This window comes from Canis lupus, chromosome 12 (assembly GCF_003254725.2).
Source record: "Canis lupus dingo isolate Sandy chromosome 12, ASM325472v2, whole genome shotgun sequence".
Taxonomy (NCBI): domain Eukaryota; kingdom Metazoa; phylum Chordata; class Mammalia; order Carnivora; family Canidae; genus Canis; species Canis lupus.
The window spans coordinates 30,174,178-30,187,802 of NC_064254.1; the positions used below are offsets into that span (position 1 = coordinate 30,174,178).

Below are 13,625 nucleotides of genomic sequence, written 5' to 3' on the forward strand. Positions count from 1 at the left end.
AAATTGAACCTGAGGATTTTATCTCATTCCATTTGCTTTTCATTTGCTCCTACCCAGGTGCTTGGAGGCATTAGCATTTCTGGATCAACTTGATAGTATACTCGCAAGTCTAGTTTGCCTGAGGAAAGCCTGTTTCATCTCTATTTATCTGGAATTCTATCTGGTTTAGTATTTACACAACTTAAACAAAATTTGATGAATAATTATCAAAAATTGCTGTATCGAAATAAGCCAAGGTAGTTTGGGTAAATCTCTGCTTTTGTTGATGGATGCTCTGTGAGGACATAATGGTTTCAAATACTGAGTTTAGGTACATTCTCCAGAGTGTGGTAGAGTTAAATGAGCATGACTTGTTTGCCTACCTGAGCTCTGTTGGAAACACAGAAGGAGACTTAGGAACTATCTAGTTCAGTGCCAAAAGCATCCTTAGCCCTGGGCAGCAGCAGAGCTAAGATAACTGAATCAAATGAATGTTTATTCACAATGAATTGCATAAGTAGAATTCACAACATTGTCAGGACAATTATGCAAAATCTGAGAGCACTGAATAAAAAGCATTGGGTTTCTGATAGTAGCAAGCAGCATGATATATGAAATGGAAATATGTGAGATGAACAAGGGGGACCTGGGTAAATGGAGTCTCCTTGATAGGGGGACCTGTTGCTCCCCACTTTTACATTGAATCCATTAATGCTTTTCCTGAGCATCTTACCTGAGGATGTTACCCAGAGAGGTGAAGCCAATTCAACTCAGGCCTCACTCATGACTGACCTCGTTTTCCCAAGTTTGTAGAGTCAGATCCCAACATATTTGGGGATATGGATGCTCTCATCTCAAGTTTATTTATATCATCTCTCCCTCTCTGCTATGATTTAGGCCTCAGAATTCTTCCATCTGACCCTGCAACATACACATCACTGGCCTTTTGGAGTGATGACCATATATTGACATGTTCCAAAGTCCCAAAGAGATAATAGGCAATCTAAATGTCTAAGACACATGTGTGCCAAAGTATGGGACAGAAACCTCACAAAAATGCAGAAGCTTATTTCCTCAATGAAATTTCTGTTAACCCAGTGGTTTCTTGAGATATCTCCTATACAAATGTAAGGGAAAAATACTATAGTTTGCCTAATCTTGCTTTATACGTGAATTGTTAGAACCTGTTCAGTTGACATTTTGATATGCTGCTGTTCTGATAAGGATTTAAAGTTATAAAAGCTTCCCTAGGATGCAGGGCAAGGAATTCTGCTTGACAATTTACATTAAGATCCAGAAAACCAAAGCAGATTGGTATGCCTTATAGAGGCTGTAGGGATGAATCAATATAAAATGACTCCCTATGATTTTTTGAAAACAAAACAAAACAAAACAAAAAAAAATCCACTTTTTAATGACTGTTTTTAGTTGTCTACCCAAGTGCATGTGCAAAGATCTGAATTAAATTTTATTACTGACTTCACATATGAAACATCTTAAGTATATAAACTATCTATACAACTGTATTATAAAGCACTAGTATATAACAAATCCATATCTATTATCTATATCTGTCTATATATCTCCAAATCTTATTAAATCATATGGGATACTAGCCCTGAATTTTAAGAGAAAAACATCACATAGCAATATCATGTATAGTATAATATCAAATTTATGTAATACCTAGTACATATTAGGTATTCCTTATTTATGAATAAAACAACAAAACCTTTATTGTACTACAACAATAAAAAGATACACTCTTTCTCCAACCTAACCGTTCCCCCCACCCATGTCACCCTAGTTTTCCTTTCCTGAGAACAAGTTTTATGGTGTATGTGTGTGATTTTTTTTTAACATGAGAGCATATTTCCTGTCTTATGTTCCTCACACCATATTTGCTCTTTCCACCCACTGCAATCTGGTTTTCAATTCTATATTCCACTAAAATATAAAAAAGATGTAAAAGAATCTTTCAATGGCAACATTGAGGATAAAGCTAACTGCAGTGGCTTCTGCTCCATTCACTCTGTGGATCCCCCTCAGCTCCTAATCATCTCTTTCCTTGAAGGTCACTGATCCACCATTTGTTTTTGTTCCTCTTCCTTAATGTTGGTAACTTTTGTCCTTTACTAACTCTTTTATTTTCTCCCTCCAGGGATTATCCTGTAACTACCACGTAATTCTCAAATTACATTTCCACGGAGCTCTGTCTTCAAAGAGTTCTGATCTAACCAATCACTTCATGATCCTTCTCCCTACTTTCAATCTTGCTCCATTTTCTCATCCCCAATCTTAATGACACCTTTTTCCTTGACATGTAAATCAGAAACAACAGAATAACCTCACATCCTCTAATAACACACAAGTATTTTTATTTCACTTCAGTAACATTTCTCTTACCTATACCACACTCCCCATTTTCATGGCTCTTTCCTTAAATTTAAGCCCCATTATTCTTTCTCTAGATTATGCAGTTACCTTCTATTTTACTATTCTGGAATTCATATTACAATTGCTAGTGTAGAAAAATTGCAAATACTAAATGGCTTTGGCATTCTTTGATGTTAATCTGAGAATGTTACTAATTTTTTAAAGGCTTTCAACTATTTTTTTTGCCAGAATTTATAAGAATATCTGTCCACCTTTCCAGATTTAATTTTGCAATGCTCTTTTCCAAACTGCTTGTAGTATTCCTCATGCAGAATTGTCTTTCACACTGTCTTGCCTCCATATTGCTAAAACTTCTGCTTGAAAAACATACTGTATCCTGCTCTCTTTCTTTACTTTGTCATTTTAATGACACTTTTCCCATGTCACAGGGAACTGCTTTTCTCATATTATTTTATATGTGCTATTTATATTGATGCTTGGGGTTGAATGTTTCCTTATGATATTTAAAAAAGTATCTTAATTTCTCAGAAAAAATATCCTCAAATCACATGCAGAATAAATTTTTAGGTACTATTCTCATCTATAATACATAGATTAGTTGATCTCAAGAAGTATATATGTGTCTTCCTCTTGTCTCTCTACATGTTTTTTTTTTTTTTGACTTATTTATTTATTCATTAGAGACACAGAGATAGAGAGAGGCAGAGACATAGGCAGAAGGGAGAAGCAGGCTTCTCGCAGGGAGCCAGATGTGGAACTTGATCCCAGATCCCAGGATCACACCCTGAATGGAAGGCAGGTGCTCAACCACTGAGCCACCCAGGCATCCCTTTACTTGTTTCTTTTAATGAAGTTAATCTTGATACAGTTTTAAGTTAGTACTTCCCTTTTCCTCCTAGAATTTATAGTAGAAATTAGCCCTCCTGGAACCAGAAGATTATCAGAGCTCAGTAATGATAAGGATAAAATATTTCCTCTTTTATGCAAATATGTACACAAACACCACCCCCCATCCCCATCCACACACAAATAATCAATAGAAAACTATGTAGCTTAAAAACTCTATCATACTAGAGCAAAAAGATCATGTTAAAGCATGCTGAGAAGGATCTGGTTTTCTTATTTATCAATGTTCTTATTAGAAACTCAGAGTCGGGCAGCCCGGGTGGCTCAGCGGTTTAGCGCCACCTTTAGCCCAGGGCGTGATCCTGGAGTCCCAGGATCGAGTCCCACATCAGGCTCCCTGCATGGAGCCTGCTTGTGTCTCTGCCTCTCTTTCTCTTTCTCTCTGTTTCTCTCATGAATAAACACATAAAATCTTAAAAAGAAAAGAAAAGAAACTCAGAGTCTATCCATCCCTGCCTATATGTATATGGACCTTAGAAAGTATATTTTTTAAATACTAAACCTTATATAGAGACATAGCAAGGCTTTTTGTAGAACACTGAACACACCCTCAAATAAAATGATGTCTTTTATTTTATTATATAAGCTTATGAGGTTAAAAGGTTCTAGCGCTGACAGCTCAAAATTGGACCATAACATTCCCTACTGAATATAACATAACAAAAATTTCACAGAATGTCAAATACTTTTGGACACATTCAAAAACAAGATCAATCTGGCCTCATTTCTAAACAAAAGCCAAAGAAAAGGACACTGTGCTACCACAAAATCATCTAATATGTTCCTTTCTCTTGGCTCACCGAGGGGCTCCTTACACTTACAAATGACGTGTCTAGTACTTTTGTTTCTTCCACTTTATATATAAAAATTATTAAGCCCAATCATCAAATTGTCCCTGCTTCCTGAGAGCACCCAACTCAGAACACACCCTTCCTTCATCAAACCCTCTCTCGAAATACCCAGGACAATCTCGAACATTATAGCAAGCCTTTCTTAAGTCTCTCTTACTGTGAAACTCCAGAGCTCTTCATAGAATGTGATATTTTTGATGAAGAAATTATTAAATATCCTTTTGTTAAAGATTATAGATACATTATGCTTGGTGCTTTTTTTCACTGGAATTTACCAGTTAAGTAATTAAGTAGTAATGACAATAAAATGTGGTCTGATATAACTATCCAGATTTATCTCAAAATACTATAATGATAAATGCTAGCCACTTCATGGAGCAGTGATCCATTAGAATCACCTAGAATTTGTAATTTTGTGTTAGGCAAGGCTTGATTATGTTCACTTTTTAAAATTTTCTCAAATGATACTATCAGACAGAAAAGATTGAGTAACTTTGGTTTAAGAAAATGATTCTGTTTAGTTTGCATTAATCCTCTTCTAAGATTTGCATTCCAGTCCTGTATATTCCATAACATCTTGTCCTGGAATTAAAGGTTTTTGCTGTTAGCATTCTTCAGTAAAGGTAGCAAGTTCTTTGCCTATGCAATTGCTCAAAATCTTTTAAAGAAGTTTAAAACTGAGTCTCTATCAGATGGTTTCTATAGAAGGCTTGGCTGCCTTTCAATATTTTCTTTGAAATTCTGAAGGCCAACTTTAGTTAAATAACAAAATTTTCTCTTCATCTTAATCAATTGGTCTTTTCAGTATTGGCTGCATTATTTCTGATCCCCTCAGCATTCTCTGTGCCCTCTAGGCATAGGAGGAGCAATTTTACCCCAATTTGTGTGAAGAGTAATTTCCTGAAAATATTTCTCTTCCTGTTTGGGCCCATTTAACTCTCCTCTGTTCAGCCATTAAACATCTCCCAGTCTCAGCAACTCAAAGGCCTTGCTGTTTAATGAGCTGGTGCCTGATGAATTTTACTCGGTGGATGTTCTTCAGTTTACCATTACCAGGGATATTGCAGCAGCCTCAAACTTCTTCTTTCTGCCTTTCTGGAACCAGTATAATCCTGGGGAAAAATAGAAAACTGACAACTTACTTCCTTTTTAAATATAGTTATGTTTTTCATTAAAAAGTATACTCCAACTTTTTGGTTGTTTTTCTCTTTCCCTGACCCATCCCAACTTGTAAATACTTTACAACAAGTTAATATTGACTAGTGTTTAGAACCCACATATATTTTGATAGTAGAATGTCAACTTGAAATTTAGAGAAATTAAACATATGTATGGAAAATGAGTTAATGAGTTCAGTTAGCTCATTAACTGAACTTTTTATTATTCAGCTGATTGCACTAGCATAATTCTATTACACTTATAGGAAAGATGTAAAAATGATATTTAGATGTCAAACAAATTTATTTTAAACGAAAAATATTTATAGGCTAACATTATACCCACCATATGTTTGAATCTCAAAATTAATAGTATATTTTACTTTAATGGATCACCAAATCCTTTTTTCCATGCTATTCTTTGATATCAATGTCATCCAAGGTGTCAGACAGAAAGTTAGTAAATTCCTATAGTAGTTTGATTTTCTCACCCAATGGATCACATGATATTCTATGTAGAAAACCTGAAAGACCCCACCAAAAAATTGCTAGAACTGATAATGCATTCAGTAAAGTCATAGGATACAAAATCAAAATACAGAAATCTGTTGCATTTCTATACACCAATAATGCAGCAGAAGGAACAATCGGACAATTGATCCCATTTAGAATTGTACCAAAAACCATAAGGTACCTAGTAATAAACCTAACCAAAGAAGTAAAAGATCTGCACTCTGAAAACTATAGAACACTGATGAAAGAAATTGAAGATGACACAAAGAAATGAAAAACATTCCATCCTCCTGGATTGAAAGAACAAATATTGTTAAAATGTCTACACTACCCAATGCAATTTATTCATTCTATGCAATCCCTATCAAAATACAATTAGCATTTTTCACAGAACTAGAACAAAGAATCCTAAAATTTGTATGGAACCACAAAAGACCTGAGTAGCCAAAGCAATCTTGAAAAAGAAAAGCAAAGCTGGAGGCATTACAATTCTGGACTTCAGGCTGTAGTACAAAGCTGTAGTCAGCAAGAATCTAAATCTTTTGGAAGTTTATTTGCTGAAAGCGAAATGTCAAACATTATTGTCAATGCTATAATAAATATAGTTTAAAAATTCAATTTTGAGGATAAAATCATTTGTTTTTGCAGAGATAATGTTAACAAAAATTCTGATGGAGCATCTTGAAAAAAAATAATGTTCTTACCAATTTAAAGAACTTATAGACAGAAATGTACTTAAAATTTGCAAATCAGAAATTTTTAACACTTAAAGCATTAAAATTTATCTTTGTAAAAGGAATGATATAGAATTAAAAGTTGAGAATTAGTAGCATACAAGGTTTAATTTTGAAATCCAATATTTCAAATATTTCAATGTATTAGAACATTTATTTTATGAATATTATATTTTTAATTAGATGAATACATATTAAATATTGATGAACTCAAATTGAAAAGCCCTATAATTTTGCAAAATTAGCAAAATATTCAGTAATCATAAAAATAACTTACTGATAAATTCTGGCTTGTAAAATTATTTATTGAAGAAAGGCTTTCTGAGTGGAGGCAAACACAGTTATTTGTGAAAATATTTTGGCTGAACTCCCATGTGTCAGTGAATATATATATATATTTTCATAAATATATTTGAGACTAATATCCAGTTTGCAGAATTTGTTCTGAGCTTAGTAAGTATTGACAGTTCTAGAAAAACAAGAACAACAACTAATTTCTTAATTCAAAACCTCATGTACTTTAGGGAAAATTTATATGACAGGAAAGTGATTTAGAAAAAGTTTGAACTTTCTTTTAATCATAACATGCAACTTAGAAGAAAATGAATTAAAAATATTAAAACTATTAAAGAAAATATTCAGAAAAAATCTTGAGAAAAATTTTATTTGACTGAATATTAAAGTACATGTGTGTATCAAGAATAATTTGTTCATGCTATTTTAAGTTTATTTAATCAATGTATTCCATTTTGCTTCAATGTAGATGAATATGGTATTTTGATTTTAATAATGATTTTATGTTTTTAGAATAGGTTTTGAGGGAACTATAATTGGTATTCCGTGAAGAATGAAAAGCAAATTTATTTGCCAATAGCATATTTTACCATTTTACCATTGTTACCTTGTTGGTGAAGACTAGTTTATTTCCGGGCACTGTAACTCCTTCAGATTACTAAACCCAAATGGCAATGCATTAACAAAAGCAGAGCACCCAATGTCATCTCATCTGCCTGAGGAGGGATCATCTTGCTTTATTGTAGTTTCATAGAGTCTGGTGATCTTAGATTCTCACTATCTTGCTAGTTTAGTGACACTTTCTAAAAGATATATTTTAGACATTTTTTTAAAAAACTCTTCAACAGCATTTTGTTTGAAGATCCTAATCTGTCTTTATGAGATATCAACAAAAGCTATTAAAACATACACACACATGCACACACACACACACCACACAATATTTTTTTCTATCTCTTGAGTAATACTTTGCTATAATTTAAACCAGGACTCAGATTTTTTTTTTTGGGGGGGACTCAGATTTTTTGACTTTTGCTTTCTGATATTATTTTTTAGTCACTATTACTCTTATGTTTAATTAAGCATTGTTTAGAAAGTATAGCAACTGGGGCACCTGAGAGGCTCAGTGGTTGAGCATCTGCCTTTGGCTCAGGGTGTGATCTGGGAATCCTGGGATCGAGTCCCACATCAGGCTCCCTGCATGGAGCCTGCTTCTCCCTCTGCCGATGCCTCTGCCTCTCTCTCTCTGTGTCTCTCATGAAGAAGTAAATAAGATCTTAAAAAAAAAAAAAGAAAGAAAGAAAGAAAAGTATAGCAATCAGATATTTCTACTCACCTTTAATTTTACATAAATCTCACTCATGCTAATTTTTTTTAAATTTTTATTCATTTATGATAGTCACACAGAGAGAGAGAGAGAGGCAGAGACACAGGCAAAGGGAGAAGCAGGATCCATGCACCGGGAGCCCGATGTGGGATTCGATCCTGGGTCTCCAGGATCGCGCCCTGGGCCAAAGGCAGGCGCCAAACCGCTGCGCCACCCAGGGATCCCTCATTCATGCTAATTAATATTTTTGAAGGTTGCAGACATGAGTAAAAAGGACATTTTTAAGCAAAAAATATATGTTTTGTGGAGAAATATTATTTCTATTTAGACATTTCTTACAAATTAACTCAATTTAATTTAAATCATCTAGCAGCATAATAAGTAAAATGTCTTTTATGTGGTCACTTAAAACTTTACGTAATGACTAATTTGTCAAAGTAATAAATATGTAACTTAGAACTGTTTTATTAATTTCAAACATGCTGCTATTCTTACCTATTCAAACTTGTTTCAATGAAGTAATTAATCTACAACAACAAAGTCCTTTTAAAAACCTTTTTAAAAGTAACAAGCACCACCAAAACAAACAAACAAACAAAACAAAACAAAAGAAACAAAAAACTTGGTTATTTTTCTTTCTGTCTTTCAATAACCTGATTTAGCATTTACCAAACAAAAGTTGAGCAAGATGTAACAAGCTATTTATCTTCCTCAAGTTCTGTGTCACATAAGACTGGAACAGCCTTTGCTTGAAGATAAATATTTTGCTGTGTGGTGGAATGATTTAAACCCTTCAATGTAACCACATGCAGTGTTAATCTCCAAAGGGAAGAAATAAGTTGGGACTAGTACCCAAATCTATTTAATCAGAATCAATTCTTTGATCTTTTCTAGGATAAGAATTGCTTATTTTAGTCTCTACTTATAACATCTGGCATGCAATAAATAACTATGAGACTTAGAAAAAAGCTAGAATTTGACCTATGTCAAAAAAGAGTACTCAGTTAGTGGAATCAAACCCAGAGATAGTCCAGATGTTGGAACTGTAATAATCACACAAGAGCAATGAAATATCTAGTAAAATACTTTAAAATATTTAAAAGGAAAAAAAAAAATGGAAAAGTATGGATAATTAGATGGGAAATTTGAGTAGAGAGACAAATAACATATAAACATTGAATTCAAGGAGATTGCAAAGGAAATTATTCAAATTGAAGCCTAAACAGAAATAAGTACCAAAACAACAACAACAACAACAACAACAACAACAACATCAACAACAACAATCAAATAAAGGCTTCTAGGAACCTATGTTATGTGATTATAAGTTTAGTAGAGTCTCAGAAGTAAAGAAGTGAGTAATATGGCAGAAGAAACTAGTTAAGAGATGATGCTAAGCATTTTCTAAAATTGACCAAAGACAAACTTCAAGATGAGAAAATCTCAGAGAAACTTAAAGATAAATACACAGGAAACCACACCCAAGCATTTCAGAATAAAACAGTTGAAAGAAAATGAGAAAATCTTAAGAGCTATCAGAGAAAAAGACATTACACAGAGGAACAATCATCAGAAAAATAGCTTCCAAAAGACAGTAGGATGAGGTCTTCAAAGTGTTGAAAGGAAACAAAAATTACTGACAATTTGGAATTTAATAAGGAGTAAAAATTAAGCCCAAAATATATACAAAAAACCCTACCTTTTCAAGCAGGCAAAAACTGAGACTATTTATCTCTAGAAGACCTGCCCTGTAACAAATAGTAAAAGAAGTAGTTTAAATGGAAAAGAAATTATATCAGCTGAAAGTGTTTATCTACAGAAAGGAATGAAGAACATCAAAAAGTAAAATATGGGCAAAAGAAATTTTTTTTTTCCTTTTCTTTCTCTAAGAGAAAGAACCTGATGGAAAAAGTCACTTATTTTATTATTCTATTCATCTAAAATATCCAGAATAAACCACACACAGGTCATTCTTTGCTAGGGGATAAGGGAAGAGGGAGAATGAAGGAAAAACTGCTTGAGTAGAGTTTTACTTTAAAGCAAATGAAATATTTTGGAACTAGATAGAGATGGTGGTTTACACAGCATTGGGAATATTATTTATATCACTTATTGTACACTTTAATTTGTTAAAATGGAAAATTTTAAATTATATATGTGTAATCACCTTGAAAATTTTAAAAATACTTTAAATATAAAAAAAGGTAAATGTAAAAAGATGGGGAAAAATGCCATCGAAACACTAAATATAAAAAGGGTGTGGCTCTATTAATATCAGAAAAATCGATTTTAAGACAGCATTATTAGACATAAAGAAGGGCATTTCATAGTAATCAGTGAAGGTATTGAGGAGATAATGCAGTCCTAAACCCAGATGCACACAACAATTCTTTAAACATATAACAGAAAAATATACATAACAGAAAAATACAAATAAAATATGTCATTGAAAAACATAAAATATTTGGATCTTTTAATGTCATTACCTTAGAAGTTGATAAATTAAGTGAAACAATCTTTAAGGTTATAGAAGACTAAGACAGTACTATGAGGGAAAACACTACAGTGAACAACGACAGATTACATATTCTATTTTTTTAAGGTTTTCTTGTTGTTGTTTGTTTTTTTTAGAGACAGAGAGCAAGTGGATGTGGGGGGACAGAGAGAAAGGAAGATAAGCAGACGCCCTATCCAGCATGGAGCCCAATGCAGGCCTTGATCTCATGACCATGCAATCATGACCTGAGCCAAAACCAAGAGCCAGACCCTTAATTGGCTGAGCCACCCAGGTCCCCCATAAGAATACACACTGTTTTCAAGTAGGCACAGATGCACAAATATAATTTAAAAATTGGACCATAAAATAACTGTAATGAATTTCAAAGGACTAAAATCCTAGAATAGGTTTTCTTACCACAGTAGTTTAATATGGGAATAATGAAAATTATTTAAAAACCAAAAATAGTTGGAAACTATGCAATCTTATTCCTCTCTCTTAATCATCCTCAGGTCTTCCAACAAATTAAAAGTGAAATTAAAAAATATTTTTCATTGAATGGAAATAAAAACAAAGCATATCAAAGTTTGTTATTGGCATTTATACTATTGTTTATGGGATACTTTTAGATTAAGTGCCTACACTGCAAAGAAGAAAAATGAAAAATCAATGTTCTAAACTTCCACCTTAAGAAATAGATGATAAGCTGATTAAATACAAGTGAGTAAAAGGGAGAAATTAGTAAACATAAAATTTCACATTAATAATATAGAAATAAGTAATTGAGAGATAAAAATCAACAGTCAAAAGCCTCTTTGAGAAGTTTGATGAAGTTGATAGGCCCTGGCAAAGCTAATCCGAGGGAAAAGGAAAAATGTAAATATCAATTTTACTTTTTATTTTTAATTTTTTTTTTTTTTTTCAGAGAGAGAGAGAGAGAGAGAGAGAGAGGCAGAGACAAGGCAGAGGAAGAAGCAGGCTCCATGAAGGGAGCCCCATGCGGTACTTGATCTCAGGTATCCAAGATCACACCCTGGGCCAAAGGAAGGTGCTAAACCTCTGAACCACCCAGGGATCCCCCTAATTAATTATTATTATTTTTTAAAGATTTGTTTATTTATTTATTCAGAGAGAGAGAGAGAGGCAGAGACAGGCAGAGGGAGAAGCAGGCTCCAAGCAGGGAGCCCGAAGTGGGACTGGATCCTCAGTCTCCAGGATCAAACCCCGGGCTGCAGGCAGCGCTAAACTGCTGCCCGGGATCCCCCAAATTAAAGTTAATATTAAAACATATTAAAAACACAAGTATGTAAATAATTCTGCAAGTGAAATTAAGCTGACTTTTTTTAAAAAAGATTTTATTTATTTATTCATCAGAGACACACAGAGAGAGGCAGAGACACAGGCGGAGGGAGAAGCCGACTCCCTGAAAGGAGTCCGATGTGGGACTCCAGGATCACGCCCTGGGCTGAAGGTAAGCACTAAACCGCTGAGCCACCCAGGTGTCCCTAGGCTGACATTTTTAAAAAGCATAATCTGTAAAATAATTTATTCTCCTTAAGAAAACAAAAGTACAAATGATTCCACCCCTTAACGCTATCAAATATTTAAAGAAGACATGATACTAATTATGACAGGTGATATTATATGTTGATTTGACCAGGTTAAATTACCCAGATTAAAACATTATTGCTGCTAGGGTATTTCTGCATGAGATTAGCATTTGAATTGGTGAACTCAGCCTATTCCCTAAAATAGATTGCCCTCCATTGGGGTTGTGCATGATTCAATCCACGGAGGCCCTGAAGAGAATAAAAGGCAGAGGAAGGAGGATTCCACTGCCTTTCTTTTATTTCTTTCTTTACTATTTGTACTGGGACTTTTTATCTTATTTTAATTGACCGTCATACTGAGGTTTACACCACTGGCTCCCCTCTTTCTCAAGCCTTCAGACTCAGCCTAAATTCTATCATTGGCTTTCTTGGGTTTTCAGGTTCCAGACGACAGAATGTGGGGCTCCTCAACTGCTATAACCATAGGAGCCAATTCCTTATAAATCAATCTCATTCTCCATAGATAGATGGGCAGACAGGTGGGTGGATGGATAGATAGGTGATACATACAGACAGAGAAACAAAAGTGTGTTTATATGGGAAAAAGATGAATTGCAAAACCTTTTTCCTCTGTGCACAAAAACTCATTCCAAGTCGATCATTAATATAATAGATGTAATTGTAAATGCAAAAACAATGTATTTCTAGAAACATAAGGAGAATATCTTTGCATTTTTTAAATAAATGGCCAATAAATGCATGAAATATTGCTCAGAATCACAATATCAGAGAAATACCAATTAAACCCCACTGAAATATTTTACACTGTGGTAAAGGATGGAGGTAGCAAAACAAAACATATGTACACACACAAATCCAAAATAATACTCACAGGATATAGCAAGAAGAATCCTGGGAAATATTTTACTAAAATATTGTGATAAATAGAGGGAACATACTAGAGCACAATCATTTTTTTGGGTATCATTGTTACATGTTGGGCAAAAATGAAAATGTGAAAAAAAGGAAAGTCAAGCTATTCCATCCAGTAGTCATATATATGACTTCTTATTCTTCAGAGTCCCTAAAAGTTTTAAAAGATGTTAAATCTAGACTGTCTACTAAAAGATGAGAATTTCCAATTAAAAAAAAATAAAGGAGGTGGAATGACTAGATTCTCAATCAAATCTTCAGAGCATTTGCATGGCAGAGGGGTAGGAGAAGAATGACTTTGTGAGTCATTGGAATTCCAAGTATTACTCTTTTAAACTCAGAGGAGAGGATGGCATATAATTTAATAAGCACAGAACTGTCATTCAAAAAATGCCAATTAAATTGAAATATGTAAAAAAACTTGTCTCACTCATGTCAAGTCATATATTCATGCCTTAGGACAATATGTTTATAGATTGATATTTGA

General features: G+C 33.7%; 1 long non-coding RNA gene across 1 annotated transcript in view; it reads left to right on the forward strand.

Moving 5' to 3' along the window:
* Positions 1-12,127, forward strand: part of LOC112658618 (uncharacterized) — a 114,135-nt gene extending 102,008 nt beyond the window's left edge. Inside the window, exon 4 of the long non-coding RNA XR_007401207.1 lies at positions 12,030-12,127. This is a non-coding gene — a long non-coding RNA (uncharacterized LOC112658618). The remainder of the gene's footprint in view (positions 1-12,029) is intronic.
* The last annotated feature ends 1,498 nt before the right edge of the window (positions 12,128-13,625 follow it).